Consider the following 22,414-nt stretch of genomic DNA (forward strand, 5'->3'; position numbering starts at 1 on the left):
GTTCAGTTAGAGCCCAACGCCTCACTCGGGTTCAGTTAGAGCCAACGCCTCGCACACACGCGCGTACCTGTACGAGAGAAACGCGCATCGCTCTGCCCCTGACCTCCAACCGTAACCGGCAACTCCCCGAATTTTCCCTCCCCCTCGCTTCTACCATGGTTTTTTCCGTCATGGACGGCCCAAAGAATGTCATGCAGCTGTGTCTCCAGCCCGCCCAGGACGAAAAGCCCATTTTCTGTCATGATTTTTTGTCATAGAAGTAGGAGCCCACCACATCTATGATGATACCGGGTTTTGTCACAATTATCGTCATAGAAGTGCCATATGTATGACAGAAAAAAATTTCGTTCGGCCCAAAATGTCACGAATGTGTCTTTTTTTGTAGTGTTTTACCTTTCCACCATTACTAGCCTCTTCGGTACTGTGCATTGCCCTTTCTCACCTTGAGAGTTGGTGCAAACTTCGCCGGTGCATCCAAACCCCGTGATACGATACGCTCTATCACACATAAACCTCCTTATATCTTCCTCAAAACAGCCACCATACCTACCTATTATGGCATTTCCATAGCCATTCCGAGATATATTGCCATGCAACTTTCCACTGTTCCGTTCATCATCATCATGACATACTTTACTTTTGTCATATTGCCATTGCATGATCATGTAGTTGACATCGTATTTGTGGCAAAGCCACCATGCATAATTTTTCATACATGTCACTCTTGATTCATTGCACCATCCCGGTACACCGCCGGAGGCATTCATATAGAGTCATATCTTGTTCTAGTTTTGAGTTGTAATTCATATGTTGTAATCAATGAAAGTGTGATGATCATCATTATTAGAGCATTGCCCAAAAATAAAAAAAGAAAGGCCAAAAGAAAAAAAAGGAAAGGCAAAAAAATAAAAAAATAAAAAGAAAAGAAAAGGGAAAAAATGAAAATAAATAAAAGGGGCAATGTTACTATCTCTTTTTCCACACTTGTGCTTCAAAGTAGCACCTTGTTCTTCATGTAGTGAGTCTCATATATTGTGCTTCAAAGTAGCACCATGTTTTTCATATAGTAGGTCTGATAGGTTGTCATTTTCATATACTAGTGGGAAGTTTTCATTATAGTACTTGGCTTGTATATTACTACGATGGGCTTCCTCAAAAGCCCTAGGTCTTCGTGAGCAAGCAAGTTGGATGTACACCCACTAGTTTTCTTTTGTTGAGCATTCATTTATAGCTCTAGTGCATCCGTTGCATGGCAATCCCTACTCCTCATGTTGACATCAATTGATGGGCATCTCCATAGCCCGTTGATTATCCTCGTCAATGTGAGACTTTCACCTTTTTTGTCTTCTCCACACAATCCCCATCATCATATTCTATTCCACCCATAGTGCTATATCCATGGCTCACGCTCATGTATTGCGTGAAGGTTGAAAAAGTTTGAGATTATTTAAGTACGAAACAAATGCTTGGCTTGTCATCGGGGGTATAGAAGTTGGGAACATCTTTGTGTGACGAAAATGAAGCATAGCCTAACTATATTATTTTGTAGGGATGAACTCTCTTTAGCCATGTTATTTTGAGAAGACATGATTGCTTTGAATAGTATGCTTGCAGTGTTACTGTTTCTTTTATCAATATGAACTTTTATTTTGAATCATTTGGATCTGAACATTCATGCCACAATAAAGAAAATTACATTGAGAATTATGCTAGGTAGCATTCCACATCAAAAATTCTGTTTTTATCATTTACCTACTCAAGGACGAGCAGGAATTAAGCTTGGGGATGCTTGATACGTCTCCAATGTATCTATAATTTTTTATCGTTCCATGCGATTATATCACCCCTTTTGGATGTTTATGGGCTTTATTTTACACATTTATATCATTTTTGGGACTAACCTACTAACCGAAGGCCCAGCCCGTATTGCTGTTTTTTTGCCTATCTCAGTATTTTGAAGAAAAGGAATATCAAACGGAGTCCAAACGGAATGAAACCTTTGGGAGCGTGATTTTTGGAACGAACGTTATCCAGAGGACGTGGAGTGCAAGTCAACAAGCAGCCGAGGCGGCCATGAGATAGGAGGGCGCGCCCACCCCCTCTGGGCGCGCCCCATGTCTTGTGGGCCCCTCGGGCGGCCACCGACATACTTCTTCCTCCTATATATACCTACGGACCCCGAAAACATCCAGGGAGCCAACGAAACACAATTTCCACCACCGTAACCTTCTGTATCCGCGAGATCCCATCTTTGAGCTTTCGTCGGTGCTCCGTCGGAGGGGGAATCGACCATGGAGGGCTTCTACATCAACACCATAGCCCCTCCGATGAGTTGTGAGTAGTTTACCACAGACCTTCGGGTCCATAGTTATTAGCTAGATGGCTTCTTCTCTCTTTTTGGCTCTTTATACAATGTTCTCCCCCTCTCTTGTGGAGATCTATTCGATGTAAACTCTTTTTGCGGTGTGTTTATCGAGATCTGATGAATTGTGGGTTTATGATCAAGTTTATCTATGAAAAATATTTGAATCTCCTCTGAATTCTTTTATGTATGATTGAGTTATCTTTGCAAGTTTCTTCGAATTATCAGTTTGGTTTGGCCTACTAGATTGATCTGTCTTTCCATGGGAGAAGTGCTTAGCTTTGGATTCAATCTTGCGTTGTCCTTACCCAGTGACAGCAGGGGGAACAAGGCACGTATTGTATTGTTGCCATCGAGGATAAAAAGATGGGGTTTATATCATATTGCTTGAGTTTATCCCTCTACATCATGTCATCTTTCTTAATGTGTTACTCTGTTCTTTATGAACTTAATACTTTAGATGCAGGCAGGAGTCGGTCGATGTGTGGAGTAATAGTAGTAGATGCAGGCAGGAGTCGGTCTACTTGTTGCGGACGTGATGCCTATATACATGATCATGCCTAGATAATCTCATAATTATTCGCTTTTCTATCAATTGCTCGACAGTAATTTGTTCACCCACCGTAATACTTATGCTATCTTGAGAGAAGCCACTAGTGAAACCTATGGCCCCCGGGTCTATCTTTTATCATATAAGCTTTCAATCTACTTTTATTTGCATCTTTACTTTTTGCATATATATTATAAAATACCAAAAATATATTTATCTTATCATACTATCTCTATCAGATCTCACTTTCGCAAGTGGCCGTGAAGGGACTGACAACCCCTTTATTGCGTTGGTTGCGAGTTCTTTGTTTGTTTGTGTAGGTGTGTGGGACTTTTGAGGAGCCTCCTACTGGATTGATACCTTGGTTCTCAAAAACTGAGGGAAATACTTAAGCTACTATTGCTGCATCACCCTTTCCTCTTCAAGGAAAACCAACGCAAGCTCAAGACGTAGCACCCTCCTTTCCACTAAAGCCCATTAAGGCCCATATACCTCCCGGGGGGTTCCGATAACCTCCCGGAGCTCCGGTATTGTCCCAATCTCACCCGGAACCATTCCGGTGTCCAAATATAGTCGTCCAATATATCGATCTTTATGTCTCGACCATTTCGAGACTCCTAGTCATGTCCATGATCACATCCGGGACTCCGAACTACCTTCGGTACATCAAAACATATAAACTTATAATATAACCATCATCGAACTTTAAGCGTGCGGATCCTACGGGTTTGAGAACTATGTAGAAATGACCGAGACACGTCTCCGATCAATAACCAATAGCGGAACCTGGATGCTCATATTGGCTCCCACATATTCTATGAAGAACTTTATCGTTCAAACCGCATAACATCATACGTTGTTCCCTTTGTCATCGGTATGTTACTTGCTAAAGATTTGATCGTCGGTATCTCGATACCTAGTTCAATCTCATTACTGTAAAGTCTCTTCACTCGTTACGTAATACATCATCCCGTACCTAACTCATTAGCTACATTGCTTGCAAGGCTTATGTAACGCCCCGGATGCAACTTTCCATATTCGTAACTCCAACTCTTGCCTTTTCCGGAGATGCTATCTCATATTTCCTTCGTGGTTGGGTTTTATCTGTTGTTTTGCATTTTGTTCTTGTTATGCATCTCTTCTCATGTCATCATATGCATTTCATCCGCATGTTTTTCAAAACTTGCATCCGTTCGGGTTTCGCCGTTTCTCTCCGTTGTCCGTTCGGAGTCCAGACACACTCGCACGCGCCCGCGGCACCTCCGAAATATTATTTTATAAGTGGCATAATAATGTTCTCGGAATGGGTTGCAACTTGTCGTGCGGTCTTATTATAGTGTAGACAGGCCGTCTGCCAAGTTTCGTTGCATTCGGAGTCCATGTGATAGCCCAACCGCTAAATGTATAGCGGTACCGTTGCCGGTACCTTCGTCGGACGTTTCGGTCTCCGAAACTGCCGCCGGGCTGCAGCTTCTCTTCTCTCCTCTCGACCCAACTCATCTTCACAGCCCACTAGCCCACCTACCTAACCCCCCTCCGCTTCGGACCGTCTGATCGAGATCGAACGGCTCCGAAACGGAGAAAAACACCAAACCCTAGCCATCCCTGCCTATATATGGACACCCCCCTTCCAAATTTGGCAGCCTACCCCCTTCCCTAACCCAGCCGCAGCAATCCCCCCTCCTCCTCGGGATCTCCGCCGCCTCCCACCTCCATTTCCGCGCCACCCGCTCCACCTCCGCCACTTGGCGCCGCCGCCGGCGCGCCCCGAGCCAACCAGGGACCTCCACGTCGCCCCAACACTCGCCTCCTCCAACCCGCGCCCTCCACGCGTCCCCCTGGCCTTCCTCGCGCCGCCCAGGGCCCGGCCGGCCCATCCGAGGCCCGCCGCAGACCGATCTGGACTCGAGCGCCCCAGCGCCTCCCGCTCCCGTTCTGGATCGAGGGGAGGATCCCTCGACCCCGAGCCCTCGTTGCCGCCACCAGCCTCCACCGCCGCCGGTGCCCTCCGCCACTCCTAGGCCGACCCCGCGCCCTCTCCCTCGGTCCCTCCTTCTCTTCCTTCTTTCTCCTGATCTCGCATCCCTCTCTCTCTCGGAGGAACTTCTCTCGTCAGCCATGGCGCCCGCAAGTCCAAGCTCGCCGTTCTTCGCTAGATCCGGTGCCTCCCGCTTGGATCCCCGCCCCCACGACCTCGCCGGTCTTCCCTGCAGCTGCTGCCGCGCCGTTGACCCCGTCCTTGCCGCGCCCCTGGTTCCTCTGCTTCGAAGACGAACGAGCGCCGCCCCGTCGTTGACCCGATCTGGCGCCAGCGTGGACAAGCCCCAGATCCAGTGCCCCTGCGGGCCTCCCTCCCTGCCAGATCCGCCCCCGCGGCCTGCTTTGGCCTCCTCACCGATGGTCTGGTGCCCGCGTGGGCCTCCCCAGCTGCAGGCCCAGCTCCGGCCTCCACCGACCGGGCCTTGGCACAGGGTGAGCAGCCCCGCCCCCTCTCCTGTGCACTTGTGGGCTTACTAGATTCGGCCCTATCCATCTTTTTTCCGCGGAAAGATTTTGCTATTTATCCCAGGATTAACAGATTTACAGAAACCCCCTCGCACTTCATGCATATAATAACTCATGACATGTGCATCATATGTAAAAACTTCATATATGTAAAATGTTTAGTTTTTCATCTAGTTTCATAATCTGCTACTTTCATCTATGTTAAAAATGTTTAAATTGTTGTTTGATTAATTTTGCTTAAATGCCATGCTAAAATGCTTTAATTCATAACTAAATAATCGTAGCTCCAAATTAATTAAACTTTATATGTAAATGGGGTGGAAAAATGCCTAGATTGACATGGTCCACTTTATTTTCCTGTTTAACAACTCTAAAATTATGTAATAGTCAGAACAGTACCAAAACTAGAATATGGATATGGGGATTTTCCAGACTTGTTGTTTGTTGTACCGGCCCCATTTAAACTTGCCTAAATAGTTAGCCTACTTATGCTTCACCTCGTTGCCATGTTTAATAACATTTAATATTGTTGTGTACCTAAATGAGAGAGAACTAAATAATTGATGTGGTGTTTCGTCAATATGTAACTCGTTGCATATTGAGCTCCACTTAACTTGTAGTATTGTTTGTTGCACTTTGCCATGCCATGCCTATTTAAACCGGTCATGCATCATACTTGCTTGTGCATTTACTATGTTGTTTGTTTGTTTCCGGTGTTGCTTCTTCGTTCCGGTAATGTTGCGATTGTGAGGATTCGTTCGACTACGTCCGGTTGTCTTCTTCATGGACTCGTTCTTCTTCCTATCGGGATCTCAGGCAAGATGACCGCTACCCTGGATCTCACTACTATCATTGCTATGCTAGTTGCTTCGTTCTATCGCTTTGCTGCGCTACCTATCATTTGCTCTTCAAGCCTCCCAAATTGCCATGAACCTCTAACCTTTGACACCCTTCCTAGCAAACCATTGCTTGGCTATGTTACCGCTTTCTTAGCCCTCTTATAGCGTTGTTAGTTGCAGGTGAAGTTGAAGATTGCTCCATGGTGGACAGGATTTTGGTTGGGATATCACAATATCTCTTATATTATTAATGCATCTATATATTTGGTAAAGGGTGGAACGCTCGGCCTTATGCCTGGTGTTTTGTTCCACTCTTGCTGCCCTAGTTTCCGTCATACCGGTGTTATGTTCCCGGATTTTGCGTTCCTTACGCGGTCAGGTGATTTATGGGACCCCCTTGACAGTTCGCTTTTAATAAAACTCCTCTAGCAAGGCCCAACCTTGGTTTTACCATTTGCCTCACCACCACCTATATTTCCCTTGGGAGTAATTAACCCAAGGGTCATCTTTATTACAGCCCCCCCCCCCAGGCCAATGCTTGTCTAAGTGTTGGTCCGAACCAGAGCCACTTGCAGCGCCACCTCGGGGAAACTCGAGGTCTGGTTTTAGTTGTACGTAGTGTTCATCCGGTGTTGCCCTGAGAACGAGATATGTGCAGCTCCTATCGGGATTGTCGGCGCATCGGGCGGTCTTGCTGGTCTTGTTTTACCATTGTCGAAATGTCTTGTAAACCGGGATTCCGAGTCTGATCGGGTCTTCCTGGGAGAAGGTCTATTCCTACGATGATCGCGAGAGCTTGTCATGGGCTAAGTTGGGACATCCCTGCAGGGTATAATCTTTCGAAAGCCGTGCCTGCAGTTATAGGTAGATGGGAATTTGTTAATGTATGGTTGTAGATAACTTGACACCAGATCCGAATTAAAATGCATCAACCGCGTGTGTAGCCGTGATGGTCTCTTCTCGGCGGAGTCCAGGAAGTGAACACGGTTTCTGGGTTATGCTTGACATAAGTAGGAGTTCAGGATCACTTCTTGATCATTGCTAGTTTTACGACCATTCCGCTTGCTCTCTTCTCGCTCTTATTTGCGTATGTTAGCCACCATATATGCTTAGTCGCTGCTGCAGCCTCACCACTTTACCCCTTCCTTTCCCTTTAAGCTTTGCTAGTCTTGATACCCATGGTAATGGGATTGCTGAGTCCTCGTGGCTCACAGATTACTACAACAACAGTTGCAGGTACAGGTTATGCGATGATCATGACGCGAGAGCGATGCTTGCTTGCGTTGAGTTGTTCTTCTGCTTCTTCTTCGATCAGGGATAGGTTCCAGGTCGGCAGCCTGGGCTGGCAGGGTGGATGTCGTTTGAGTTCCTGTTTGTGTTTCATCCGTAGTTGGATGATGCTCTTATGTATTTTGATGTTGTATTCGTGTGGCATTGTATGCCTCTTGTATGTATCCCCATATATTATGTAATGTTGATGTAATGATATCCACCTTGCAAAAGCGTTTCAATATGCGGGTCTATCCTTGGTGGGACCTTCGAGTTCCTTTTGGATAGGGTCGCATATTGGGCGTGACAAGTTGGTATCAGAGCCTCGACCGACCATAGGAGCCCCCTTGATTGTTGGCCGTTGTTGAGTCTAAAAAAAACTATTTTGAGTCTTAGGATTATATATACCGGAGAGTAGGATTCTTTTTACTCCTCAGCCCCCTTCGTCGCTCTGGTGAGGTCTCCTGACGTAGATGTTTTGTCTTTCCTCTCCTCAAATTTCACTAAAAAAAGTTTAGGATCACGCGGGTATCTTGGAATCGTTTCGATGGTTTTGTGACAAGAACATTGTTCTTGGTGCCTCCTGTCTATTATGTGGCATTGACCCGGGGAGTTGAGCTCCGAGGTATTGTCGTCACAATTTTATCGTTGCAGTTCTGGAATACTTGAGTTTTGCCGACATCGAAAATCTCTTTTATGCAGTTGTTGGTGAGATAACCTCGACGTCACCCAGTACTGGGGAGTTCGGGAGTATTGCCATAACTCGTATAACGGATGCTTTTCGAAGGTTGAGGTACACGATTTCCGAAGGTTTCTTGGTTATGTATTGACGGATGGATATAGCTTGGATGTAGGTATTGTTAGTTTGGGTGAGATATATATTGCTGCCCCTGTATCCCCAACACCAGATTGCATAACCAGAAAGTTTCGGGAGTTTTATAGGTGGGAATTCAAGTAGCTCTAGTTTTATCTTTCCAACAGACACATGATACGATATGGGATCTATCATATGTTTGTTTCCGGCTTATTTTGCAAGCCAAATCCTTTGTTTTGTTTTATTTGTGGTATTCGAGTTGCTTCGAAGTCAAATGTTGAATCCATACCTTTCCTAAACGGTGTTCTCATATTGCTATGTGAATACTAATCCTTTTGATCATTGAGGTTGTCATGTTAATTCTTTTCCAACCGGTGCGCTTCTCTTCGAGATGATCCCATCATTCTCCGCAAGGTCAACTCTAAGTTTTCTCACCGGTGTTTGTTTCGTTCATCCCAAGTTGTCTTTGTTTTCCCCACCCTCCCACCCTTTTCTTCAAGGACTCATTTATTTTAATCAAGTATCCATTTATTCATGTGAAGTCACTTCACTCTTTTCAATCAATGTTCTGATCCGGTGATCCCTCGTGAAGATGCTCACGAGCTTCAAGTTCATCAATCTTCATTCTCGTATTCCTCTCTGGTGGATTTAATTCAAGCTTTCAGTGTTGATCATATTCCTTTCCTCGTGTCAAATGCTTTCTCATGCCAGTGCACCTCTCAATCACTCACCTCTTGCTATTCATTTGCTCTGGAGTGCTGAAGATATCTTAGAAGATTTGTGTTTCCATTCTTAATCCGTTCAATCTATTTGGAGATTGTTATCTCATTCAAGCTATTTAATTCAAGCGGTGCAATCTCTCTTTAAAATCATTTCCAATGATGTTTCTTTCGAGTGGGCCCTAACCGACGGGTCTTTTTCTAGGATCTTACCTGACTCTTCTAATTTTCCCGGAGCTATTCCCAAATTCTTTTCGAAGTTTGACGTAAGAATGAATTTCATCAGTCAGATCTTTTCCAAGATCGATTTCAAATCATTTCATTGATTGGCTCAACCTCTTTGCTTTCCATTCTACCAGAGTATCTCAGTATTTTGGTGGTGTTTTCCCGTCGTCATTTGAAGTCTGAGAAGAGTTTTCCTCTAAATATTGTCCGTCCTCTCGAAGATTCGTGATTCTAGCTTGATGCCATCCTCATAATTGTTTTTGATTGTGGCAATTCTTTTCTTACCATCCGGAGCATTTCGTGAGTTGTTTTCCATTTCTTTCCTCTGAAGGCCATCATGTCATATTATTCATTCTCAGCGTGTAGCTATCATTCCCCAAATCTGACCGTCCCATCGCTCAAGCGGTCTCCAATCAGTTCATGATCTCTTCATTCTCATGTATCTAAATCGCCTCAAGTGTCTTCATTCGTTTTCCAATTCTTCCCGGTGAATTGTGCCTTTGCTACTTTCATTTTCAATTCGTACGGTGGCTCCTTCAAGATTTCTCTTCCTTCGTTATCATATCAATTCATTCGTTGTTTCCAAATCCCATCGGTGGTTCCATCTATACCTTTCTCAAGTTTTGTGCTATATCCCCCCTTAATCCTTTTCTACGAGAATAAGTAGTATGCCAAATCCATTGCTTGTCATCAATTTATTTTGATGAAGGATAAGCATACAATAAATCTTATTCTTATTTCCTCGAGGTGATTCATTTTTTTCTTCCGGAGATTGTTCATGATGAAGTAATTCTCGGTTCTAGTGTTCATCTTTTCTTTCCGGAGTTGGTCATCATATCACATTCTCGGTTCGAGAGGCTTCATCTTTCTTTTCGGAGTTCCAAGCTCTCTCAATTATCTCATCGCGAAGCTCCATCTAAATCATCGCAAGGCTTCACCTTGTGTTTTCAACTTCTCTTTCGTTTGATCATTCTTTTATTACGGAGTTCTTCATGGAGGCTATACATGATGATTCGTCAAGGATTCTTTTCATTCTTCAATTGTTCTTCAAGATTTTCTCTCGAAGCTAAGATCTGCCAAGCTATACTCAAAAATAAACATGGTGCTCAACACATGTTTTTTCTGAGGAGTTCAAGTATTCTTCTTCTTGCATTCCGAAGTGCAATTCTTTCTACCTTATTATTTGAGGTGGTGTTATATCATTCTTGACAATTTCTATTCATGTTTCTTGACTCACATGTTCTCAAGAATGAGGTATTTTAAATCCATCAATCCCTCCATTGGAATTATCTTGTGTCATATTTCACCTAAAGCCTTCCATTGGGAATGTTGCTATTTGTGGTGCTTATCAATGATCCAAGTTATCTCTTTATCATCTTTGTGGAAGAAGTGTTCATCTCTTCGTTGATCTCAAGCAAGCAATTGTTTTTCGTTAGTGGCAGAATTTCACCTCAAGTGTTGAGATGTTTCCATAAGCCCACTACAAGCTTATTCTTTTCGTTGTTGGTTTTCCAACAACTCTGTTATAACCTTCTTGGAAGGGTGCTTTCCTAGTTCATTTGTGGCAGAAATTGTCATTTTCTTCTCCGCCCCTTTATCCCAACAATCTAGCTTCTATTCTTCCGTTCCGGAGGCATTGTGATGTTGCTCTTTTCACTCATCATCTTGCTTTGGCAAGATCATGTTCTTCTCCTTGCTTCTCCATTTAACCGGAGTGTTGTGTCATCTCTTCAAGATCTTTCATCTTATCAAGTTTTGCTTCTCTTTTCAACCGGAGTGCTGTCTGAAATCTTTCTTACCCCTTGTGCCATTTTTTTTCAATAGTTCCGGAGGCAGTGTGTTGTTGATTTCATCAAGTATCCTCTCATCTTGTCAAGTTCATGTTCTATTCCTTCCATGTTCAACCGGAGTGCTGCCCGAATTCATCCTCTCTCATCTTGTTGTAACCGGAGTGGTTTTGAACCCTATCTTGTCAATTAAACTCTTGATTCATGTCTTTGCAACCTTCAAGTTATCGTAATGTTCCTTGTTCCTCTTTTCTAACGGATTGTTTGCAATCTCGTTCATCTCTAATTGCTCAACCTCTCAAGGTTCGTGGTTTCACTCATTTGTCGAAGAAGCAACTTAGTTTTACCTCTTCTCTTCCTTTCTGTTTTCCCTCCGGTGCCATCCTAGATCTCGGGACGAGATCCTCTCGTAGTGGTGGAGTGTTGTAACGCCCCGGATGCAACTTTCCATATTCGTAACTCCAACTCTTGCCTTTTCCGGAGATGCTATATGATATTTCCTTCGTGGTTGGGTTTTATCTATTGTTTTGCATTTTGTTCTTGTTATGCATCTCATCTCATGTCATCATCTGCATTTCATCCGCATGTTTTTTAAAACTTGCATCCGTTCGGGTTCCGCCGTTTCTCTCCGTTGTCCGTTTGGAGTCCAGACACACTCGCACGCGCCCGCGGCACCTCCGAAATATTATTTTATAAGTGGCATAAAAATGTTCTTGGAATGGGTTGCAACTTGTCGTGCGGTCTTATTATAGTGTAGACAGGCCGTCTGCCAAGTTTCGTCGCATTCGGAGTCCATCTGATAGCCCAACCGCTAAATGTATAGCGGTACCGTTGCCGGTACCTTCGTTGGACGTTTCGGTCTCCGAAACTGCCGCCGGGCTGCAACTTCTCTTCTCTCCTCTCGACCCAACTCCTCTTCACAGCCCACTAGCCCACCTACCTAACCCCCCTTCGCTCCGGACCGTCCGATCAAGATCGAACGGTTCCGAAACGGAGCAAAACACCAAACCCTAGCCATCCCTGCCTATATATGGACACCCCCCTTCCAAATTTGGCAGCCTACCCCCTTCCCTAACCCAGCCGCAGCAATCCCCCCTCCTCCACGGGATCTCCGCCGCCTCCCACCTCCATTTCCGCGCCACCCGCTCCAGCTCCGCCACTTGGCGCCGCCGCCGGCGCGCCCCAACCCAACCGGGGACCTCCACGTCGCCCCAACACTCGCCTCCTCCAATCCGCGCCCTCCACGCGTCCACCTGGCCTTCCTCGCGCCGCCCAGGGCCCGGTCGGCCCATCCGAGGCCCGCCGCAGACCGATCTGAGCCCGAGCGCCCCAGCGCCTCCCGCTCCCGTTCTGGATCGAGGGGAGGATCCCTCGACCCCGAGCCCTCGTCGCTGCCACCAGCCTCCACCGCCGCCGGTGCCCTCCGCCACTCCCGGGCCGACCCCGAGCCCTCTCCCTCGGTCCCTCCTTCTCTTCCTTCTTTCTCCTGATCTCGCATCACTCTCTCTCTCGCAGGAACTTCTCTCGTCAGCCATGGCGCCCGCAAGTCCAAGCTCGCCGTTCTTCGCCAGATCCGGTGCCTCCCGCTCGGATCCCCGCCCCCACGACCTCGCCGGTCTTCCCTGCAGTTGCTGCCGCGCTGTTGACCCCGTCCTTGTCGCGCCCCTGGTTCCTCTGCTTCGAAGACGAACGAGTGCCGCCCCGTCGTTGACCCGATCTGGAGCCAGCGTGGACAAGCCCCAGATCCAACACCCCTGCGGGCCTCCCTCCCTGCCAGATCCGCCCCCACGGCCTGCTTTGGCCTCCTCACCGATGGTCTGGTGCCCGCGTGGGCCTCCCCAGCTGCAGGCCCAGCTCCGGCCTCCACCGACCGGGCCTTGGCACAGGGTGAGCAGCCCCGCCCCCTCTCCTGTGCACTTGTGGGCTGACTAGATTCGGCCCTATCCATCTTTTTTTCCACGGAACGATTTTGCTATTTATCCCAGGATTAACAGATTTACAGAAACCCCCTCGCACTTCATGCATATAATAGCTCATGATCTGTGCATCATATGTAAAAACTTCATATATGTAAAATGTTTAGTTTTTCATCTAGTTTCATAATCTGCTACTTTCATCTATGTTAAAAATGTTTAAATTGTTGTTTGATTAATTTTGCTTAAATGCCATGCTAAAATGCTTTAATTCATAACTAAATAACCGTAGCTCCAAATTAATTAAACTTTATATGTAAATGGGGTGGAAAAATGCCTAGATTAACATGGTCCACTTTATTTTCCTATTTAACAACTCTAAAATTATGTAATAGTCAGAACAGTATCAAAACTAGAATATGGATATGGGGATTTTCCGGACTTGTTGTTTGTTGTACCGGCCTCATTTAAACTTGCCTAAATAGTTAGTCTACTTATGCTTCACCTCATTGCCATGTTTAATAACATTTAATATTGTTGTGTACCTAAATGAGAGAGAACTAAATAATTGATGTGGTGTTTCGTCAATATGTAACTCGTTGCATATTGAGCTCCGCTTAACTTGTAGTATTGTTTGTTGCACTTTGCCATGCCATGCCTATTTAAACCAGTCATGCATCATACTTTCTTGTGCATTTACTATGTTGTTTGTTTCTTTCCGGTGTTGCTTCTTTGTTCCGGTAATGTTGCGATTGTGAGGATTCGTTCGACTACGTCCGGTTGTCTTCTTCATGGACTCGTTCTTCTTCCTATCGGGATCTCAGGCAAGATGACCGCTACCCTGGATCTCACTACTATCATTGCTATGCTAGTTGCTTCGTTCTATCGCTTTGCTGCGCTACCTATCATTTGCTCTTCAAGCCTCCCAAATTGCCATGAACCTCTAACCTTTGACACCTTTCCTACACAAACCGTTGCTTGGCTATGTTACCGCTTTGCTCAGCCCTCTTATAGCGTTGTTAGTTGCAGGTGAAGTTGAAGATTGCTCCATGGTGGACAGGATTTTGGTTGGGATATCACAATATCTCTTATATTATTAATGCATCTATATATTTGGTAAAGGGTGGAACGCTCGGCCTTATGTCTGGTGTTTTGTTCCACTCTTGCCGCCCTAGTTTCCGTCATACTGGTGTTATGTTCCTCGATTTTGTGTTCCTTTCGCGGTCGGGTGATTTATGGGACCCCCTTGACAGTTCGCTTTGAATAAAACTCCTCTAGCAAGGCCCAACCTTGGTTTTACCATTTGCCTCACCACCACATATATTTCCCTTGGGAGTAATTAACCCAAGGGTCATCTTTATTACAGCCCCCCCCGGGCCAATGCTTGTCTAAGTGTTGGTCCGAACCAGAGCCACTTGCAGCGCCACCTTGGGGAAACTCGAGGTCTAGTTTTAGTTGTACGTAGTGTTCATCCGGTGTTGCCCTGAGAACGAGATATGTGCAGCTCCTATCGGGATTGTCGACGCATCGGGCGGTCTTGCTGGTCTTGTTTTACCATTGTAGAAATGTCTTGTAAATCGGGATTCCGAGTCTGATCGGGTCTTCCTGGGAGAAGGTCTATTCCTTCCTTGATCGCGAGAGCTTGTCATGGGCTAAGTTGGGACACCCCTGAAGGGTATAATCTTTCGAAAGCCGTGCCTGCGGTTATAGGAAGATGGGAATTTGTTAATGTCCGGTTGTAGATAACTTGACACTAGATCCGAATTAAAATGCATCAACCGCGTGTGTAGCCGTGATGGTCTCTTCTCGGCGGAGTCCGGGAAGTGAACACGGTTTCTGGTTTATGCTTGACGTAAGTAGGAGTTTAGGATCACTTCTTAATCATTGCTAGTTTCACGACCGTTCCGCTTGCTCTCTTCTCGCTCTTATTTGCGTATGTTAGCCATCATATATGCTTAGTCGCTGCTGCAGCCTCACCACTTTACCCCTTCCTTTCCCTTTAAGCTTTGCTAGTCTTGATACCCATGGTAATGGGATTGCTGAGTCCTCGTGGCTCACAGATTACTACAACAACAATTGCAGGTACAGGTTATGTGATGATCATGACGCGAGAGCGATGCTTGCTTGCGTTGAGTTCTTCTTCTGCTTCTTCTTCGATCAGGGATAGGTTCCAGGTCGGCAGCCTGGGCTAGCAGGGTGGATGTCGTTTGAGTTTCTGTTTGTGTTTCATCCGTAGTTGGATGATGCTCTTATGTATTGTGATGTTGTATTCGTGTGGCATTGTATGCCTCTTGTATGTATCCCCATATATTATGTAATGTTGATGTAATGATATCCACCTTGCAAAAGCGTTTCAATATGCGGGTCTATCCTTGGTGGGACCTTCGAGTTCTTTTTGGATAGGGTCGCATATTGGGCGTGACAGCTTATAGTGATGTGCATTACCGAGAGGGCCAAGAGATACCTCTCCGACAATTGGAGTGGAAAATCCTAATCTCGAAATACGTCAACTCAACAAGTACCTTCAGAGACACCTGTAGAGCACCTTTATAATCACCCAGTTACGTTGTGAAGTTTGGTAGCACACAAAGTGTTCCTCCGGTAATCAGGAGTTACATAATCTCATAGTCATAGGAACATGTATAAGTCATGTAGAAAGCAATAGCAACGTACGAAACGATCAAGTGCTAAGCTAACGGAATGGGTCAAGTCAATCACATCATTCTCCTAATGATGTGATCCTATTAATCAAATGACAACTCTTTGTCCATGGCTAGGAAACTTAACCATCTTTGATTAACGAACTAGTCAAGTAGAGGCATACTAGTGGCACTCAGTTTGTCTATGTATTCACACATGTATTATGTTTCCGGGTAATACAATTCTAGGATGAATAATAAACATTTATCATGATATGAGGAAATAAATAATAACTTTATTATTGCCTCTAGGGCATATTTCCTTCAGAATCCTACTAGGACTAGGAAGTCCTAGTAGGACTCCTCTTTGTGCGCGCCCCTAGGGCCGGCCGGCCTCCCCTCCCTCCTTTATATACGGGGCAGGGGCACCCTAGAACACACAAGTTTCTCTTAACCGTGTGCGGTGCCCCCCTCCACAGTTACACACCTTGATCATACCATCGTAGAGCTTAGGTGAAGCCCTGCGCCGGTACCATCATCATCACCGTCGCCACGCCGTCGTGCTGATGGCACTCACCCTCGTCCTCAACTGGATCAAGAGTACGAGGGACGTCATCGAGCTGAACATGTGCTGAACGTGGAGGTGTCGTACATTCGGTACTTGATCGGTTGGATCGTGAAGAAGTTCAACTACATCAACCGCGCTATTGAAACGCTTCCGCTTTCGGTCTACGAGGGTACGTGGACACACTCTCCCCTCTTGTTGCTATGCATCACCTAGATAGATCTTGCGTGGTCGTAGGATTTTTTTTGAAATTACCGCGTTCCCCAACAGAAAGTTCCTGAGGGAATGAAGCTTCCGAATCCAAAGGCTAATCGCAACATGTATTGCTTAAAGCTTTAGAAGTCATTGTATGGCTTGAAGCAACCGGGAGGAATGTGGTATAACCGACTGAGTATATTCCTTCTTAAAAAGGGTTACTCAAATAATAATGATTGCCCGTGTTTATTAAGAAATCTAAGAATGGATTTTGCAATATTTTTGTGTATGTGGATGATCTAAATATCATTGGGACTACACAAGAAATACATGAGGCAAGCAATCATCTTAAGACGGAGTTTGAGATGAAAGATATGGGTAAGACTAAAAAAAATTTGGGCTTACAACTTGAACATCTTCCTTCGGGAATACTTGTTCATCAGTCTGCTTATATCCAAAAGATTCTTGAAAAATTTAATATGGATAAAGCATATCCATCAAAAAAACCAATGGTGGTTAGATCTCTTGATAAAGATAAAGACCCATTTAGACCTAAGGGTGATGATGAAGAGGTATTAGGACCTGAGTTTCCTTACCTCAGTGCTATTGGAGCACTAATGTATCTAGCAAACTGCATCATGCCAGATATATCATTTGCAGTAAATTTACTGGCTAGATTCAGTGCATCACCAACAAAGAGGCATTGGGTTGGTGTGAAGAATATATTCAGATATCTTCAAGGCACCAAAGATCTTGGTTTGTTCTATCAGAAAAATCAAGATAAGACCATGGTTGGATATTGTGATGCTGGATACCTATCGGATCCCCATAATGCCAGATCACAGATTGGTTTTGTCTTCTTCAGTGGAGGTACAACCTTTTCTTGAAAGTCGACAAAACAAACTCTGGTGGCTACGTCCACGAATCATTCTGAAATTATTGCTTTGTTTGAAGCATCACGTGAATGTGCATGGCTTTGCAGAATGATAAACTTTATTGGAAGTACAAGTGGGATTGGATCATTGGAATCACCTATTATTTTCTATGTAGATAATGCTGCATGCATTACACAGATGCAAACATGTTATATAAAGAGCAATATTACAAAGCATATTTCTCCTAAATTATTTTATCCCCATGAGTTATAGGAAACTGGGGAGATAAATATTTTGCAAACGAATTCATGTGATAATCTTGCTGATTTGTTTACAAAATCATTACCAAGTTCTTTATTTGAGAAGTACATCAATGGAATTGGTATGAAACGACTTCGAGACTTGCAAAGTTCAGGGGGGTGTCTCCCTGAATGATAATCTGTTTGTGATCCTCGGATCTTTGATATTGCAGTCTTTTTCTTTATAAATTTTTCCTAAATGGTTTCTTATTGAAGGTTTTTAATGAGGAAATAGTAATGCATGCATTGTGATACATCGGTTTCTCCTTATTTTTTCACTGGGTTTTTGGAAGGAGTTTTTGATGGCATATCGTACATATCTCCTCATATTTTTTCTACAGGGTTTTTGGAGGAGACTAATCAAGATGATGATGATGTTTACAAAAATAATTGAAGCGGAGATTAAGGAGAGTATTAGGATTTAATTAAATAGTTTAATTAAGAAAATCTCTGTTTTATGGAACCGACATGCGGTTTACTTTCGGAGCAGTCGCGATCTTAATCTAACGGACGCGTCCCTCTACTCCCGCTCTCTGTAACCATCGCACATGCGATGCGCCTCTTAAGGAGGTATAAATATGTACAACATCATTGTCAAAGGATCAGTGAAAGTTACTGTTCATTCGTGTTGGGCATAAGCCACCGCAGGCCGTGTCGGGCGCGAGCTAGGGCGCGCCGGGTCCGTGGCCGCGCGTGTGTGTGTGAGTTTGGTTAGGTTGTTAGCGAGATGAGTGGAGGACCAAGTCCAGCAGCAGGCCGGCCGCGTCGATCGCATTGGAGCGGGTCGGGTGCGCGAGCTGCGGCGTGCTGGACATGGACGTCGTGGGTGTGTGGGCGTGGCATCGTGTGCGAGCTAGAGCGCCATATAAACCCACCCCTCCTGTACTCTCTCCTCAACGGGGTTGCCAAACCATGTAGCCAGTGGGTTCAGCTCGAGTACGTGCTCGAGGGAAAAGATGTCGTACGCGCGGCGGGTGGAGTTCGGGCTCCAGGAAAAACACCACCATGTCATCTTTGTGCTCGGGTTCTTCTCCACTTCCTTCTTCTTCGTTGGTTCGTGCCACGGCAAGTGAGGGCGAGCTAGAGAGACGGAGCTACGGCAACAACAATTGGTATCGGAGCATCGGGTTCGGAGGAGCTCGCCGGCGATGGCGCTCGTCCCGTGCGGCGGAGGAGCACGGTGATGCCGGGCGTGCGGAGAGCGCGGCGGCTGCGGCGGACCTGCACGGTGACGCAGAGGCTGCGGTGGCGCGGCGTGGCTCGGCGGACGGAAGGCCAAGCTCCGGGACACGCCTGATCGGCCGCGTTGGTCGCGTCGGAGCGCGATCATGGCGCAGGCTGGTGGCGTGCGGAGCGTGGCAGAACAAGCTGCAGCGACGGGCTCACCGCGTCAGGCGCGTGTATGGGCGCGCGCCAGACGTGGCGGGCACGTCCGGACCGCGGGTGCGGACCACGTCGAGGCGCTGGACCTGATGCGCAGATCGCGTACGTGCGCGGCGGGAGCGCGGGCCGAGAGCGCGAGGACGTGGGGTGTGCGCGGCGAAGGGCACGGCGGCACGGTGGCAGGCGTGGCAGCGACGTCAGGGCGGTGGCGACTACGACGACGACGTCGACGGCGCGGCGGAGCGCGTGCTGCGGGCGGACGGCGGCATCGAGGACGTTGGTCTCCTATGAGTTTGTGGCTTAGGGGGGTGAGTGTTGGGCATAAGCCACCGCAAGCCGTGTCGGGCGCGAGCTAGGGCGCGCCGGGTCCGTGGCCGCGCGTGTGTGTGTGAGTTTGGTTAGGTTGTTAGCGAGATGAGTGGAGGACCAAGTCCAGCAGCAGGCCGGCCGCGTCGATCGCATTGGAGCGGGTCGTGTGCGCGAGCTGGGCGTGCTGGACATGGACGTCGTGGGTGTGTGGGCGTGGCATCGTGTGCGAGCTAGAGCGCCATATAAACCCACCCCTCCTGTACTCTCTCCTCAACGGGGTTGCCAAACCATGTAGCCAGTGGGTTCAGCTCGAGTACGTGCTCGAGGGAAAAGACGCTGTACGCGCGGCGGGTGGAGTTCGGGCTCCAGAAAAAACACCACCATGTCATCTTTGTGCTCGGGTTCTTCTCCACTTCCTTCTTCTTCGTTGGTTCGTGCCACGGCAAGTGAGGGCGAGCTAGAGAGACGGAGCTACGGCAACAACAATTCGCACTGTTTCTTTACAAGCAGAACTGGCTGCCGGCCGAGCGCCTGCTGATTGAGATATACTCCTCCTCGACTAGTATACGTACGTATCCAATCGTTGAGACCCATGTGGCCGTGCGCTTTTGCCCGTGATATTTTGCCGTCCTAGCTGGCATGCATGCATGCGTGGCCTCCTCCATCTCTTGCGCCAATCAGCAGAGATGTGAACCTGCATGTGTTGAGCAAATGGGATGGGATGGTTTATGTTGCGCTTGCACCGCACACTGGGCCGGTGCTAATCAGGCAGGCGAAATAAAAATTGAGGCCTTTTAACATAAACATCATAATGATTAGTCATATGTGTATATATGCAATGTTTCCACTTGCTCCGTCCATAATATAAGATCATTTTTTAAGCTAACAAAGCTCAAAAACAATCTTATATTATGCAAAGGAGGGAATAACAAGCTCTTAAATACGTCCAAAAAGAATATTCATATCAAATAATTTAAAAACTTTGCTTCGGTAACCCCTTTCTAGAAAAGTGTACATATTTTGATGCAGATTAAAGATGGTTAGAAGTTGCCCCTTTCAATCAAAAAGTGTAATAGTCTTTTCTATCCAAATCAATATATTCAATACGCTTGATCTACAGGCTAAACTGGAGATAGCATTTTAAGCAACTTCAAGATCCGTGTAAACTTTTATGGGGGTGTGCCCAAGCAAAACTCATAATATAAACACTACCTTAAATTTCTTCTAATATTCTCCGGTGCAAAACTTATGATGGGGTTGATGCCAATCTCATTCAACAACTTCTGGATGCATAATGTTGCCAAACTAGTTAACTCAATTTTCATCTTCCATTTTTCGCTAGTAGATGCATAATTTCTGGCCATCAGCTAGCTACCTATCCACGCACACACCAGGCGCCTCTAGCTTTTGCGTCCATAGCTTAGCTTGGTGTTGGTAGTGGAGCGTGTGTCATGCGTGTGTCGTCCACTGATCAAAGGGATCTGTGCGGTAGTGCACGTAATCCCGCACGATGAGGTCGATACTAGTGGAAAGGTAACCATACATTTTTTTCTCCTTTAGGGTCTTCGGACACAAAACTGTCAAACACTTAAACAGAAGTGGTTCCATATACTGTATCATGCTTACTTATACACACTTCTGAAGAAGCAGATTATAATAACAGTAGAGTTTTTCTTTTCTTCCAAACTACCATCAGGCCCGTTCCATTACAACCAATAGTAGTAACTTTATTAGGATCGAGCCTTCGTTAATAGAAACTGAGCTTAATTAGGACCATACCTAAATTTTTTTCAAGAGGCCTTCGGAGTACCTCACTCAAGTTTGGAACATGTAAGTAACCTGGAAGCGACCATTCTCCCACTCAAAAACCTGAACTACCTGGAAGCGACCATTCTCCCACTCAAAAACCTGAAAGCACTATTTGGTGGCATGCACTGCCAGTGTTAGAGTAATCTTGAACAGTTAGATTGGTATGTTTGCATGGTCTGTAAATGCAACGTGCCTTAGTGCAAGAAGTCTTAGTCCGGTTAGGATTAGTACGAGGTGTCTGTGTCATACGTGGTTAGGCTAGGTTGATTAGTTGTATTACAACACGTTCATGTGTTTAGTAGTGCAAGTTGTAATCAGGTTCTAGAGTACTAGTCCGCGTAGGTATAGGAGGCAAGCTTGAGTCGGTTTGCTAGGGGTCGGCTAGGTCCATGGCTGATATATGCAGCAGGTCCTGCAGATTGTACGGTGTGGAGAAAATACAGAAGACAATAAAGAGGAAAAGAGGGCACGACAAGGGCCCTTTGGCAAAAGTTTTTGCTTGCGCGTGTTCATCGTGATTTGATGTGATCGATCCTGTGGGCGACTTCCAACAACTGGTATCAGAGCAAGGTTCAGGATTTGAAGCCGCACTTGCCCCGGGGTCACGACCTGACTAGCGCCTCGGGGCGGGCGATATGGTCGCTGGGTGGAACAGCGACGAGGAGGTATGGGCCATGAAGTCGCTGGATTATGCGGCGAAGAGGAGGATCAGGCGATCGTCGTTCGGCGGAGCGACATGGAGGGAGGCGACATGCTGTCGTTGGCAAGGTGATGGAAGATGATCGGTAATGGGAGCGGTGGTGCCGAGGTGCGGTGTCGGGAAGTCATCAAGATCGTCATCCAGGGGAGTCTGGAGAGTCAAGGAGTCGTGCGGGTTAGCACGGTCGGTCAGTCATGGTCGTTGTCGCTATGTCCAAGTGCTTGCCTCTGCGCGGATCTGTTGAAGATGAAACGTGTCATGGTTGATGGGTTGTCTGGTGTGGTGTAGCACCAAGGACGAAGACGTGAAGTGGAGATCAAGCTCAAGCGCATAGTGGGACGAGGAAAGTGAAGGGGAGCCTCTTCAATGAAGACTTGTCTCTACATGAGGCTATGGGTGGATGGTGTAGTCCACAAGTTAGTCGACGTGTATTGCGCTAGGTGTGGACGGTGTAGTCTGCATGGCAGCGTGACTGGTAGTCTGGATCATACCTTGAGGAGGATCGTCAAGTCGCTAGTCTACAACGAGTCAAGATCAGGTGGAGCACGAGGAGATGACAAGTCAAGATTAGGGAAAGATTGTTAGAGTAATCTTGAGTAGTTACTCCCTCCGTTCGGAATTACTTGTCGCAGAAATGAATGTATCTAGACGTATTTT

The sequence above is a fragment of the Triticum aestivum genome, chromosome 3B (assembly GCF_018294505.1).
Source record: "Triticum aestivum cultivar Chinese Spring chromosome 3B, IWGSC CS RefSeq v2.1, whole genome shotgun sequence".
Lineage (NCBI taxonomy): Eukaryota > Viridiplantae > Streptophyta > Magnoliopsida > Poales > Poaceae > Triticum > Triticum aestivum.